The following is a 15285-nucleotide window of genomic DNA, read 5'->3' as shown; positions in this document are numbered from 1 at the left end:
GGGCCGGCGCCACCTGCGGGGGCGGGGCGATGGGGCGGGGTCTCCCGCCGCACACCTGCTTCCGCCGGACGTGGAAGCGGAAGTCGTCGGCCTGTGGTCCAAATCCTCGCCCTGCCCGCAGTTTCTAAAAGAGACGTTGGTCCCGGGTTAAGCATCCTCCCGACCGGTTCCGCTTCAGGAAGAAGTGCGGGCCGCGGCCCGCGGGTTGCGGAACCCCAGGGCAGCTTTGGAGAGCGGACCGCAGCCGCCCCCAGTGCGGACCTGGTGCCCGCGCCGCACCGAGCCTGGGCGAAGTCTGGAGAGCACGGACGCGTCCGCACCCTCGGGGAGCGGGCCCAGTGGGGGGGGGAGACGGGGTCCGTGCCCACCGGGCCCACGGAGGGATGGGGCCAGGGTGGACGCATTGCCAGGAGTTCTAGGAGGCGGGAGCTGCAGTAGATGGAGAAAGAGCCTTGGGTTTTAGCCTCATTTACCAAATCAGTGACGTCGAAGAAGCACCAGAGCCAACCTGGAGGGGTTCCCACCTTTGCGATGCAGATGACAGTGCCTGCCAGCTAGCGTTTACTTGAGGGGGCGCCCACCTCGTCTCCCTCACTTCAGTTCCTCCCTCCCTTCCTCTTATTCTCTCCTCTATTTATTTTCTCCTTCCTTCATCTTTATTTTTTCTGAAATGTAGTTTAAACACAGTAAATTGCACAGACCTTAAAAGGAGAGCTGGGTGACCTTTAACATATGTATACACAAGTAATTAGCTCCCAGACCAAGATATAGAACATTCCATCACTCCTGGTTTCCACCTGCTCCCAGACAACACCTATCCCTCATTTACCGGACTTCTATTGCTATGTATTGTTTTTGTCTGTTCTTAAACTTGGTATAAGTGCAATGGGGCAGTGTACTTTATTCTGTCTGGTTTCTTTGTCCAACATTATGTCTGTAAGATGCACGTTATTGCATGTATCACTAATTTGTAGTTTGTTTATTAATGATAGATAGTATTTTGTTTTATAGCTAGACTACAGTTAATCATTCCATCATTGATGGGTATATTTGGATTGTTTTCGTTTTCAGCTATTTTGAATAAAACTGCTGTGAACATTTATATAGTCTTGGTGAAAATATATGGATGGATGTTTTGTTGTGTTTGTACCTAGGAGAGGAATTTTTGTCATAGGTTAGGTGAATGTTTAGTTTCAATAGACACTGTCTATAGTTTCTCAGAGGCTAATAGTTGGTATTTACAGTTCTGATGGGAAGCTAGGTATAGTGGCCTGTGCCTGTAGTCCCAGCTACTGGAAGGCTAAGGCAGAAGAACCACTGGAGCCCAAGAGTTCAAGGCCAGCCTGGGCAACACAGACAAAAAACAAAATAGAATAAACCCAAGCGAAAAGACTCAAACACCAGATTGTTTTCTTTTCTTTGGCTTTCTCCAATACTGGAGATTGAACCCTGGAGTGCTTTACCACCGAGCTACATCCCAGTACTTTTTGTTTTTTGAGACACAGTCTTGCTGAGTTCCGATACTCCTATCTCAGCTTCCCAAGTTGCTGGGATTACAGGCCTGTGCCACTTTGGCCACTGGTTGGTTGGGTTATTATTGAATTCTGAGTGCTGGTTATTAAGTATTATGTATACAAACCTTTGTTAAAAACATTATCTTCCTTTCAATGAATTGACTTTGCACCTTTGTGAAAAATTAATTGGCCATATTCATCCAGATTTATTTCTGGACTTTTTTTTTCTGTTCCATTGAACTATGTATCTCTCCCTTCGCCAGTACTACATTTTCTTGATTACTGTAACTTTTGAGTAATTTTTAAAGCTCTCAACTTTGTTCAGTTTTCTGAGCTGTTTGAATATATTAATGCCTTTGATGTTCCGTAGAAATTTTAGGTGTATCTATGTATTTAAAGAGAAAATCCTGCTAGGGTTTGATTACAGTTGTGTTAAATTTATAGATGAATTTGAGGGGAATTTTTTTTTTTTTTTTTTTTTGGTGCTGTGGAATTGAACCCAGGGCCTTCTGTATATTAAGCATATGCCCTACTACTGAGCTAAATCTCCAGCCCAGGAATTGACATCTTAAGTACACAGAGACTTAACCTGTGACTACGGTTGTCTTTCCATTTATTTAGGTTGTCTTTGATTTCCTTAGTGTACATTTTGTAGTAGTCACTATATATGTCCTTACATATATTTTTCTTAATTTTAGTTTCCAAATATGCATTGCTGTTTTGCAAAAATATGGTTGGTTTTTGTATATTAACCTTATATGCTGCTAACTTGCTAAACTAACTCATTAGTTCTAGAAGATCATTGTGGAATTGATCTATGGGGTTTTCCTCATATTTGTGAGTAGTTTGTGAATAGGGACACTTTTATTTCCTCTTTTTTCAATCTATATGACTTTTACTGGTTTATTGCCCTGTTTCATGAGCTAAAACTTCCTGTGCAGAGTTGAACAGAAGGGGTAAAATGGACATCTTTGCCTTGTTCCTGATCTTTAGATAGAAATATTCAGTCTTCACTTTAAGTAAGCTATTGAAGGCTTTTCTGTAGGTGTGTATAGTAGGTTTTTATTTTTCATTAGTATAATGAAATACCCAAGGCAGACTAACTTTATTTTAAAAAGATGTTTATTTCACTCAACAGTTTTAAAGACTGAAAGTCCAAGATCAGAAGGGCCTATAGTACTATGGCTGGTGTGCTTGTGAGAATGAGAGATCACATCACCGAATGGGAATCCAGAGAGACTAGGGCCAGAAGCCCTTCTGAAGGCATGCCCCCAGTTGACCCAAGGATCACCCCCTAGGCCCCACCTCTTAAAGGTTCCACTGTCAACCTCATCAAGGACCTAGCCTGCAACAAATGAACACTTGAGGGAAACTTAAATCACAGCTAGCTGGGAATGGAGGCACACACCTGTAATTCCATCTACTTGGGAGGCTGGGGCAAGAAGACTGCAAGTACGAGAACAACCTTGGCAACTTAGGAAGACCCCATCTCAAAATAAAAAGGACTGGGGATGTAGCTCAGTGGTAGTGTAGCCAGTTTCAGTCTCCAGTATGGCAAAACAACAAAATAAAAACCCAAAACCTAAATCGTGGCAGTGTGCTTTATCAGCTTGAATTCCTTTTATTCCTCATTTACTGAGTGCTTATATCTTGAACCGTTGAATTTCTTCAAATGCTTTTTTTTTTTTTTGCATCAATTTATATCTTGAGGCATACATTTATTGGGCTTTATATATTGCATCTCCAGGATAAACCCCACTTGGTTGTGGTGAAAGATGTAAGAGTTCTTTGCATATATTGAATTTGATAGTATTTTGCATCTGTATTCATGGAGGCTATTGGCTCATGATTCATTGATTCATGGGGGATATTTCTTTACTTTTTCTGGTTTTAGTAGCAAGGCAATGCTTAACTCATAAAATGAATTAGAAAGCATTCCCTTTTCTTTGATTTTTCCGTAAGACCTTTTTCTGTAAGGGCTCATGTTATTTCTTTAAATCTTTGGTTGTATTTGCTAAAGAAACCATTTGGGGCCGCAGATTTCTTTTAGGAAGATTTTTAGCTACAAATTAAATTTATTTAGTAGATATAGGATTATTTAGGTTTTATATGTATTCTTGGATAAGATTTGATAGCTTGTGGCCAGCAAAGAATTAATACATTTTATCTTAGTTGTCAAATTTATGTGTACAAAGTTATTTGTATCATTACTTAATCATCCTTTTAGTGTCTGTGGGGTTTGTGGTGATACCTCTCATTCATTCCTGGTTTTGATGATCTTCTCTATTTCCTATATTCAGTTTCATTGATTTCTGCTCTAATTTTTGTTATTTCTTTTATTCTGCTTGTTGTAGGCTTATATTATTTTTCTCTTCTATTTTCCCAAAGTGGAAACTTGGATTATCAATATTAAAGCCTTCTCCTTTTTGAACATATCTATTCAATATTATAACTATACCAATAAGCACTGCTTTTAATGTATCGCACAATATGTGATAAATCTTATTTAGTTCAAAACCTTTTATAATTTCTTTTGAGGCTTCCTTGACCCATATTTTATTCAGAATCATTTGATCTCCAAATATTTTCAGCGTTTCCAGATCTCTGTTATAAATTTCTAATTACATTGTCATTTAAAAACAACTTTGTGTGATTTCTGCTCATTTAGAGTTGTCGAAATGTGTTTTATGGCCAGAAGGTGGTCTATGTTGGTGAATGTTCCATATGAACTTGAGAAGAATGTGTCTCTCGATGTTGGATGAAATTATCTATAGATGTTAATTCTGTTCAGTTAATTGATGCTGTTGTTCAGTAACTATGCCCTTATGACCTGCTGGATCTGCCAATTACTAATAGGGGGCTAGTAAAATCTTCAATTATAATGATGAGTTTGTCTGTTTCTCCTTGGAGTTCTATCAGTTTTTCCTACATGTATTTTGATGCTCTGTTGTTAGGTATATACACATTAAGAACTGTTATGCTTTCTTGGAGAATTGACCCCTTTATCTTTATGGAATGTTCTTTTTTACCCTGATAACTTTCCTTCTTCTAAAGTCTGCTCTGTCTGAAATTAATCTAGCTACCTCAGCTTTCTTTTGATTAGTATTAGCAAGGTATGTCTTTCTCTATCCCTTTTCTTTTCATCTGTGTCTTTATATTTAAAGTGAGTTTCTTAAATAACAGCATATAGTTGGTCTTGTTTGTTTTTATTCCGGTGTATAGTATTTGTATTTAATTGATACATTCATACCACTTACATTTTGACATAGTTGGATTGATATCTATTATTCTTGTAACTGTTTTACAGTTGATGTATTTATTCATTATTTGTTTTTAACCTGTCCCTCTTTTTCTTTCTTCTCTGGTTTGTCTTTTTGTTTGTTGTGCTGGGGAAGGATGCCAGGGCCTACACTTTCAGTGATCCATCCCATAAAGGCATGTTTCATTTCTGTTAAAAGTTTTTAATTTCTAGCATTTGCTTCTGGTTCACTGAGTTTGCATATCTCTGCTTATATTTCTCATTTATTTTTGCATGTCATGTACCTTCTCCTTTAAACCCCTAAACATAATGATCATAGTTAAACTCTTTATCTGATAATTCTAAAATCCGTGCTGTGTCAGAGTCAGGTTCTGATGCTTCCTTTCTCTCTTCCCACTTTTTGTTGCCTTTTAGCATACCTTGTAATTTTTTGTTGAAAGTCAGATGTGATGTATCAGGTGATAAAAACCAAGATGATTAGGCTGTTACTGTGAGGATTTATGTTGGTCTGGCTGGGAGCTGGCCTGGGTTTAATGTTTGCTACAGCTATAGCTGCCAGAGACTTCCTCTGATTCCCTTGTTTTCTTCTTGTTGTCCTTGGGTTACCCTAAGAACTCCTTCTTAAATAGAGTTCTTGCCTAGTAGCTGTCTCAGTTGTAACCCTCTGTACTGGAGCCCTGTTGCTATGGCATGAGGGAGTGGAGGTGTTCTCTAATCTTATGATTAAATCTCAGTTGTTTAGCAGCCCTGAGTCCCTGGGCTGTGACCTTCAGAGGAGATCCTCAGTCTTATTTTTCCTTGCTTTACCTGAGACAGGAAGGCAAGAGAGGCTAGTGTTGGCTAATTTCCATTCCTCCAAATGAGATAAGACTCTGATAAACCAATTTTCCTTAGAAGGCAGGCCTTTTAACAAAGGAAAACTGAGTGTTTTTCAAAATGGAAAAGATTTTTTTCCACCTTCCCCTTCCCATGACCCTGGTGAGGGTCTTAGAGATAAAACCTATAAAACTATGAGCCATCTCTATAACTGGGCCCTAACTGAGCTTAAACCAGGAAGTCTCTGATAATTTTTAAGTGTGGAGGTTTCTCATATGATTTCAGTTTTCCACTGTGGTCATAGAGTATATTTTATAAGACTTCAATTCTTTTAAATGTATCAAGGTTTGTTTTATGACCTTGGATCTGGTCTCTGTTGGTGGGTCTTCCTCAGGAAGATTGTGTTGGCTGAAATATTCAACAAATATCAATCAGATTAGTTGATTGATGATGTTTTCCAGTTCGGTATCTTTATTGACTTTCTATTCTATGATTACTGAGAGAGGAATGTAGAGCCATCCATCTATAACTGGAACTACTCAATTCTCTCTTCAGTTTTTTCAATATTTTTAAGATAATTTGAAGCTCTGCTGTTTTCCATGCATACTGATTTAGGATGGCTCTTGTCTTGGTGACCCTTTTATCATTTGCATGAAGGTGAAGGATGTAAGAGTTCATCCTCCTGTAAGTTATCCAGCTAGTCTGCCACAGTTTCATAGGTGCTATCAAAAAATAGAAGAGCCCTGGACAACAAGTCACAACTTTATTTAACAATAGTATTATCATTTGCACCAATGTCTTGAGCTCCATTTCCCAAAGTGTTACCAGGACCCTGGTCAAAGGCTTGACTCTAGGGGTCCTAACAAATTAGGTTCAATCACCTGCTGCATCAATAATTGAATTAATGAAGAGAGAAAGAAAAGATGGTGAATCAAGAAATGAATTTATTTGCAGTTTGGCTCAAATCAGAAGATAGCCAGTCTTAATATCTGTTTTCCCTGAACCAATATCAGCTTTAGGAATATATAGGAAGAGAACAAAAGCAGGGAGCCAAGAAATACATGTATGTATATCGTGTCAAGCTGTGGGACCTTCCAGCTGAGAGGCACGTTGCTATTTTGGTTTTGCAGGCTCCATTGATCCCAGGACTTCTGGGATGGGGGTGCAGTTTCCATTCAGCTTCTCTTCTCAGCATGAGATGGTTACCTGTAGGAAGCTGGGAAGGAAAAAAGCAACTTAAGAGTAAGGGTTCTTTTAAATCTTTCAATTTTAAAGGAGACCTTGTTACAAAAAGATGATGTGAAGGGGACCAAATAGTACTGCATCATGGGAGAGGATCCCTGAGATTAGGGAGCCTAAATGTTTTATAAAAGGTAATAAGCCTTCCTGGTTTTTGGTTCCTGATCTTCCTGGTTTTAAAAATAAAAAAATCTCTAGCTTTTAATTAATATGTTTAGATCAAGGTCATCAAATTACCTATGGGCAAAATCTAACCAGTTGCCTGTTTTGTAAATAAAGTTTTATTAAAACATGGTCATTGGGCTGGGGTTATAGTTCAGTGGTAAAGCACAGTCTAGTATGCATTAGTTCCTGAGTTCAATCCCCAGTACCATATTAGAACAACAACAAAAACATAGTCACATGCTCATTTGTGTATGTATTTTCTATGGCTGCTTTTCTGCCACGAAGGCAGAGTTGAGTACAGTTGTAATAGAGACTGACAAATTCGAAACATTTACTATCTGGCCCTTCACAGAAAAAAAATTATGCTCCCTGTTTACATGATTCACATTTAGTTTTTGGATTTATTTTGTAATTTCTTTTCTGTTTATTCCTCCTGTTCTTCATTCCTTTATTTTCCTTATCCTGTTTTGTTTTTGATTAAGTAAATATTTTTAGTATTTCATTTTAATTTAACTATTGAGTTTTTCATTTTATTCCTTTGTGCTTTTAGAAGTTACTCTATTGTAATATACATACTTAACATCTCATAGTCTAATTAGAACCAAGTTTTATCACTTTTTCAAGTAGAATGTTGTGACAAGAAAAAATATGTCCCAAATTAAATTATAAAGGCTAGATGGATGGCAGAGAAGGGGGCATAAGGCAAGTAAATTAGTTAATTGCTATGGCCTAAAAGCTACAAAAAGACTGTTTGAAACCTTCACTTAAGTTCCATTTGGGTGACCACCAGGGCCCCTACACCCTGTTTACATGTAAACTTTCCACACTTGTTAACCCAACTAGTCCAGAATCTATAGTGCTTCTGTGGGACTGCCCTCCTATTCCAAAGCTTTCCCTGCTCCCTGGCATCCTGCCCTTCTTATCTATAACAAGTGTAGATTCAGTAAACAAATTATACTTGCCCTCTCCAATTCTGGTCCAGTGGACACTTTGCCAGCTGCTGTTTAGCCTTGCTGCTGGTCATTTGCAGAAACTTGTTCCAAGATGACTTTTATTGGCTAGTGGCTGTAAAGGGTCAAGAAACCCTTTTATTTCCTAGATCCTTTGGTCTTAAGAGTTATGGTTTAACAGATACCTTACTACCACATAGATCCCTTTATTCTTTCTTTTAGTTGGAATATCTTTCTATTCACTTAGGTCTTCTTTAATTTCTCTCAGAATTATTTTGCAAGTTGCAGCATAGAAGTTGAGTAAATTTTTCATAGATTTATATATTTTTAAAAATATTTTTTAGTTGTAGATGGACACAATACCTTTATTTATCTATCTTTAGGTGGTGCTGAGGATCAAACCTAGTGCCTCACTCATGGTAAACGAGTGCTCTACCACTGAGCCACAAATGCAGCCCTAGATTTATATTTGAGTATATGTTTTTGATGCTCTAAATGGTGTTTAAATTTTTTTCATTTTCAAATTGTTTTTTGTTATTGACATATGGAAATACAATTGACCTATACATTGAACTTGACCTGTACATTGACTGCTGAATTTATTAATTCTAATTGTGATTCTACATTTTCTATGACTAAAATCATTAGTCATCCACAAATAAATCTAGTTCAATCTAGTTGTTACACTTTTTCTTTTTTAGGGCAAAAAAAAAAAAAAAAAAATTGTCTTCTACCCTAGTAGGTTCAGTGGCTGGCCCCAGAATTAAATTGATGTAAGACAGATTAACAGGAAAAAAACAATTTTAATGGACTACTTACTCATGAGAGTCCCACAAAAATATGAGACTCGGGACTGGGGCTATAGCTCAGTGGTAGAGCACTTGCTTTGCACATGTGAGGCACTAGGTTCAATCCTCAGTACCCATAAAAATAAATAAATAAATAAAGATAATGTGTCCATCTACAACTAAAAAAAAAAAAAATTTTTTTAAATGAGAACTAAAGAAGTGCCCAGGTGATTGAGGCTTGTGTCTTATTCCAAACTGTTGAGGGCCACAGCCGAGTCGGGATGACTCATGGCATTTTTGCCAGAAGTAGTGGTTGAGAGGTGACGCCAGCGAGTTTTCCCCCCAACTGGCTCAGCTACTCATCCAAATAATCAGAAGGCCGGTGTCCTACCTGCTACCTCAAATACCAACATTATTGCCCTGAAGTGTTAGGAAGTTCCTGTCAGGAGATACAATAGCCCTCCTAGAAATCTGATTCCTACATATTCACCAACCCTGAACTAACTCACGTGCTTCACGTTTAGCAGTAGCAAGCCCATAACTCCTGCCTTTGGCAAATGGATTTATTACAGAGGAACCCAGACTCTGCATCAAGTGGTCACAAACCACTATGCAATACTTCTGTTGAATCAAAGATATAAAACTAGGAAATTGCCAGACTGTTTCATTAGGTGGAAAGAGCTTCCCAGGGTTCCTGATCCAAATTAGAAATCACTGATCTAAATCTCTAATAATGCACTGATACTGCATTCCTTGTAAAATAATGTCAAATTTCAATATTAGGAAAGAGAATGGAGGTTTATCATCACTCCTGTGTTGTGCTCTCTTGCCTTCATGGCTCTTTTCTCTCACCTGCCCCTCATACATCCTTCTGCTTGGTCCCTGTAGGAAGGATTTGAATGCATAGGGTCAGCTGCACTTAGAGGTCAAGGGTGTGTAACCTGGACTTGGAGGCTGAAATTTGAGAAGCAGGTAGCCCTTCTACCCTTTTCTGCTTTTCTGCTTTTACCTGCACATTTCATCTGGAGTCATAAATTCCTACCTGTTTTATTTTGTTGTTGTTAAGAGATTTTTAAAATGTTCTGTAACCACGTGCAACGGTCCACACCTCTAATCCCAGCTACTGTGCAGGGACAGAGGGAGGAGGATTGGAAGTTTGAAGCCAGCCTGACCTCAAAATAAAACAAAAACTTTTTGTAATAAAATATGTAAAACAGTGGATGTGTAACCAATGTGATTCTGCCATCTGTATACGGGGTAAAAATGGGAGTTCATAACCCACTTGAATCAAAGTGTGAAATATGATGTGTCAAGAACTATGTAATGTTTTGAACAACCAACAATAAAAATTAAAAAAAATAAAATGTAAATTATTCTAGAAGGAAAAACATATTGAGTCATTATCAGCTCTTGACACTGGCTGTGGCTTCATTTGCACCTTATTATGTGTTTATTTCTTAGCTTTCTACTGACCCCACACAGTTTTATTGAAGAACAGGGAGAGAGGTCTGAAGACCAAGAAACCTTGCCAGGGGAGTTTCTTCATCTAAAATAAGGGAGTGGATACTAAATTATCTTTTCCAGCTCCTACCTTCAGGATTCTCAGCAATGTCTGTAGACCAGTGGGAGGAAGGTAGGTAAGAAGTTAGGCAGAGATCTAATCACACCTGTGGTACCCTGGCGCTACCAGGTTCCACCCACCACTCCTCTCCATCAGGGAAGGGTAGCAGGCTACTCAGGGATCCTCCTCCCTGGGGAGCTTTTCCAGTTTCCATCTCTCTCTAAACCTTGGCAGAGTGAGCTGGTGTGTATGGGGGTGTCCATGCGATGGCAACAACTGGAGATTAAAGACCTTCTATGCTCTGCAGCGCCAGTGCCCCCATGAGCTTTGCCTCCCCACATCATTTCCACCGTTGTGTGTTGATCTGCTCTTCTCTTGTACTAGCCTCTAAACTTTTTCAAGGCAGATACTGATTCTTTTATCCATCTGGTTAAAAAAGATATTATTTTTTAATCTCCAGCTCTTTTCACAGGGCCTGCCACAAGGTAAATGCACAATCCCTGTTGCTCAATCAGAGAAAGAATAAATGGGAAAGGAGTTGGAGAGTGAACCGAGTCTCCCCAGATTTTTACGTCAGCACCGTCTTTTCTTCTTTCCTTGTTTGGAACCTTCACACTCAGTTAGACACTAAAATCCAGTGGTTCTTATTTCACAACAGTCTTTTGTAGCTGCCTCCTAAGTCCTTTCTCTCCTGCCCACAGTTTCCCTTCCTCCCCACCAGCTCACCCTTCCCTACCTGTCCCATCCGGCACAGATACGTCTTTCCAAATCGCATTTAGCTTATCACTAGCTGCTTAGAAGTATGCACTTCTCAGGACCTCACAGTCAAGACAAAACCCAAATTAACCAGCTCAGTCTTCCATCCTTACCATCCCATTCATCCTTTCAAAAAAAAAAAAAAATGCATTTTGAGCATGTACTCTAGCTTCTGGGAGAAGGTTCCATCTAAAATTCTCCGCCCAAGCCAGATGGGTTTTGACCCAGTCCTGCCTCTGCGCCCTCATGCAAACTCTCTCTCTCTGCACCGCACTGATGCATCTTTCCAGGGCTTGGTAAGCCCACTTCTCCCAGAGAAGCTCCTGAAGTCATCCCAGGTCACCTCCAATTTTCTTTTGGTAGCACTTGATCACAGAAACCTCAGGCTGAGTGTAGAATCAGGTGGAATCAATGTTGACGTGATTTTAAATCTAACAACCATGGGCCATCTCAAGCAGGAATGGAAAAGAAGGAACATAACAGGGCAGGAGATGGGCGAAGGCTGCAGCAGGGTCTTCGGGGCAGGAGGGAACTTGTGTGGAATGACATTAAAGGCTTCAGTGGGCTTCCCATCTTATCATCAAGGCACCAAGCAGCAGTGGGTTCTACTTGCAAATACCCACAACTAGACAATCAGTTCTTAGATTCTGACCTCATATTTGGAAACTCTTAGAACTCCAATCCCTCTTTAACGTTCATACTGCTTATAAACTCAGTGTGAATGGTGTTGAAAGGAAGAGCAGCCTGGAAAGCCAAGGCCCTGGCAGCCTGAAGAAACCCACTCTGTGCTCATAGCTCCGTGGCCCCCAAGGCCTGTGAGTAGTGCTGGAGAGAGCCAGTACATGCTGCTCATTCGGGTGCCACCGCTCAGCGTGTTTTCTTTGTTGGTTACCTGTTGAGTCATATGTTATTAAGAAAAAAAAAAACCCTCCCAACAAAAGCATGTTTCCTAAAGATGATGAACTACCCCAAGTCATTAGAGAACAGGACAGGTCTGAAATCTGAAGCTACCAAATCACCTAAGACGGGCAAGTTGACCTAAGATCAAAACTGAACAGGATGTGTTGGGAGATGTTAGGTCTGTGCATTTCCTGCTATAGCTTGTGGTTTAACTATTGTAAAACACAGAATGCTTCCTTTTTTCTTCAGGACTAGGGCTCGAATTCGGAGACTCAATATGCAAGGCAAGTGCTACCACTGAGCTACATCCCTGGTCTTTTTCATTTTGGGTTGAGACCAAGTCTTGCTAAGTTACCCAGGCTGGCTTTGAACTCGATTCCTCTAGCTCCACCTCCTGAGTAGCTGAGATTACAGCGAGCTTCCCAGTGAGCCACTATACCTGACTCAAAACTCTTTTTCTTATTGGAAAAATAATATCCATTTGCTGCAAATAATTAAAAAATACGGATAAGCAAAAATAACAATCGGTCTGTAATCACAAGTACTTTAGTTTACATCTTTTATTTATTTTATGCATTCCCTTTCTTCCTCTTCCCCTTTTTCCTCCCACCCTCTCCTAGGGCATTGTCCTGCTTCTCTCTGCCATTTTCCTGCCCTAGGATGATTTAAGATGGGGTCATCTACATGGATGGGGACAAACCAAGCCAAACCTCAGTGTGAAGATGGACATGGCTAATGGCCTGAGGAAAGTTCACAATGGTTTGCTAAGGGCAGGGGGTGGCTACTTTAGCTCTGGGCTCAGCAAACGGAGGAATGTGGGTTGAAAGAAACTGAAAACTGGGCATGGAGGTGCATGCCTGTAATCCCAGTGATTCTGAAGTCTGAGGCAGGAGGATTATAAATTTGAGGTCACTTGGGTAACTTAGTGAGACCCTGTCAGAAAGAAAGAAAGACAGACAGAAAGAAACTAGACAACCAATACTGACCTTCTGTTTCAATAGGAAAGTGGCGGTGACCCAAAGATTTTTCCTTTTTATTGAGGTTTTACATATACACAATAAAGTGCATAAAGAACACTCTTCTTAGTAAAGTTCTACGTTTGTTGGTACCCACTGCCCACACCCCAGTGTTCTTGGCCAATTTGGGCTGCAATAAAAGAAAGCTGTGGATTGGATCGTTTGAACAGCACGTGTTTATTTCTCTTGGTTCTAGAGGCTGGAAATCCAAAATCAGGGTGCCAGCATGATTGGGTTTGGGGGATGAACTCCTTCCATTTCACAAATGGCTTTTTCTCCCTGCATGATCCTGAGTTGATAGCATTTCTAGACAGGTGACAGAAACAGTGCAGATCTTTTGGAGGGACATATCTAAACCTAGGCCTGACAGATAAGTCTAACTGAAGGTAAACTCTCAGTTCACACACACACACACACACCACCATAAATTAGAATCAGCAAAAAACTCCTTAAAGAATTTAGCAGATATAGAATGTAAAACAAATAAGCCCAAAATGTTTGGCTAAAATTAAAAAAAAAAAAACAAGAAAGGAACAAAAGATATTATATAATATAATCATATATATACCAAAAAGGACACAAATTATAAATAAATAGCTTGATGGGTTTTACAACCTAAACACATTCATCTAACCAGCACGCAGAACACCAAGTCCCCAGCCCCAGGTTTCTTTCTTGTCATCTCCCACACCACCAAGAGTGACTAGTGTCCTAACTCTCATAGCACAGATTAGTTTTAGGCAGATTTTTTTTTTTTAACGTACTAAAGAGAATTTCTAAAAAGAAATATAATCAATAAAACTAAAAGAACAAAAAGGCAACAAACCATCAAAAGATTGAAATAGATTTGATCTGGTTAAAAAAAGAAAGAATTAGATATAGAATTAATTGGATTGGAGCTGAAAACAAATCCAGAGCATGGTGTAGAGAGACGAAGAAAGAGAAGAAATGTCAGGACTTAAGTGGCATGAAGGATGGAATGGGGGAACTTAACAGTCTTCTAATAAAAATCCCATAAGCCAGGCTGGGCATGGTGGCACACAGGAGGGTGAGGTAGGAGGACTGCAAGTTTGAGGCCAGTCTCAGCACTTAAGCAAGGCCCTAAGCAACTTGAGGCCCATATTGAATAAGTAAAAGAAGCACCTTAACACATGATAGTGATACTGATATTAATGATGGAAAAAAACTGGTTGGTTCCTGGGAAAAAGACTGGTGATAATTTTAAGTACAGTGTTAAGATCAACAGCAGATTCCTCAAAGGTAACAGTGGAGGCCAGAGGTCAGTGGAAGAGTATTAGCTTCAAAATGCTGTGAAAATAAACTGCTAATGTGGAATTACACGTCTAGATAAATTATCATTAAAAAATGTAGATGGAAAAAGGACTCATTTTTATATCCCAACAAGCAACAAACAAACAAAATTGTCAAATCTGAAACCCAATAAACTACAAAATAATATTAACAAAGAAGATTGAGCATCTACTCTCCATAGATTGTCACTGAAGGAACTTGTATAAGGGTGTCCAACCACATGTAGAAGGGAAAGAAAGAATTCCAGGAGAAAGCTCAGAAGTTTAAGAGGAAAAAGTGGGTGGGGGTGTAGCTCAGTGGTAGAGCCCTAGAATCTGTGAGGCTCTGGTTTTGACCTCAGCACTGTGAAAACAAGAGCAAAACCAAAAACCTACAAAAATTGAGCAAGGAGTAAAGAAATTGGTATAGATACGTGAAAGTATTCACAAACCTCCATGTATAAACAATAATAGTATCTGAGTTGTGAACCTAAAAAACAAGGTAGGTCCTGGAATGCAAAAACATGTAAGATAGGATAGATAAAATTAGAGTTAAAATATTCTGAAGTCCTCACGTTTTTAGAAAGATAGTGAATATATTTACTAATTTTATATTTTAATTGTGAATGTTAAAAAGTGGAAGGCTAACCACTAGAAGAATAGAATTAGAACAAATTTTCTTAAAATGGGGTCACAGACCAGCATATCAACATACCAGGGATGATGATGATGATGATGATGATGATGATGATTTTGGAAATGTAAATTGTTGGCTGCATCCCAGCAACCTACATTCGAAACTCTGCAGTGGAGATCAGCAATCTGTTTTAAGCATCCCTGCAGGGAATTTTGAGCCCTAACATTTCAGAACCATCAAATTAAAGTATGTACATTTGAATCCAATGTGGGTGGGAAAAGCAACTAAATAAAATCCTCAATCAATCCAAATAAGGCGGTGGTGGAAGTAGGAATATAGAATAAGCTAGGGAAAAAGAAAGCAAATAGGAAATAATTCCAAATCCACCTTAATAT

Source organism: Marmota marmota, unplaced genomic scaffold (assembly GCF_001458135.2).
Source record: "Marmota marmota marmota unplaced genomic scaffold, marMar, whole genome shotgun sequence".
In the NCBI taxonomy this organism is placed as follows: domain Eukaryota; kingdom Metazoa; phylum Chordata; class Mammalia; order Rodentia; family Sciuridae; genus Marmota; species Marmota marmota.
The sequence above is the reverse complement of the archived record's forward strand: the minus strand, read 5'-3'. Positions refer to the sequence as shown.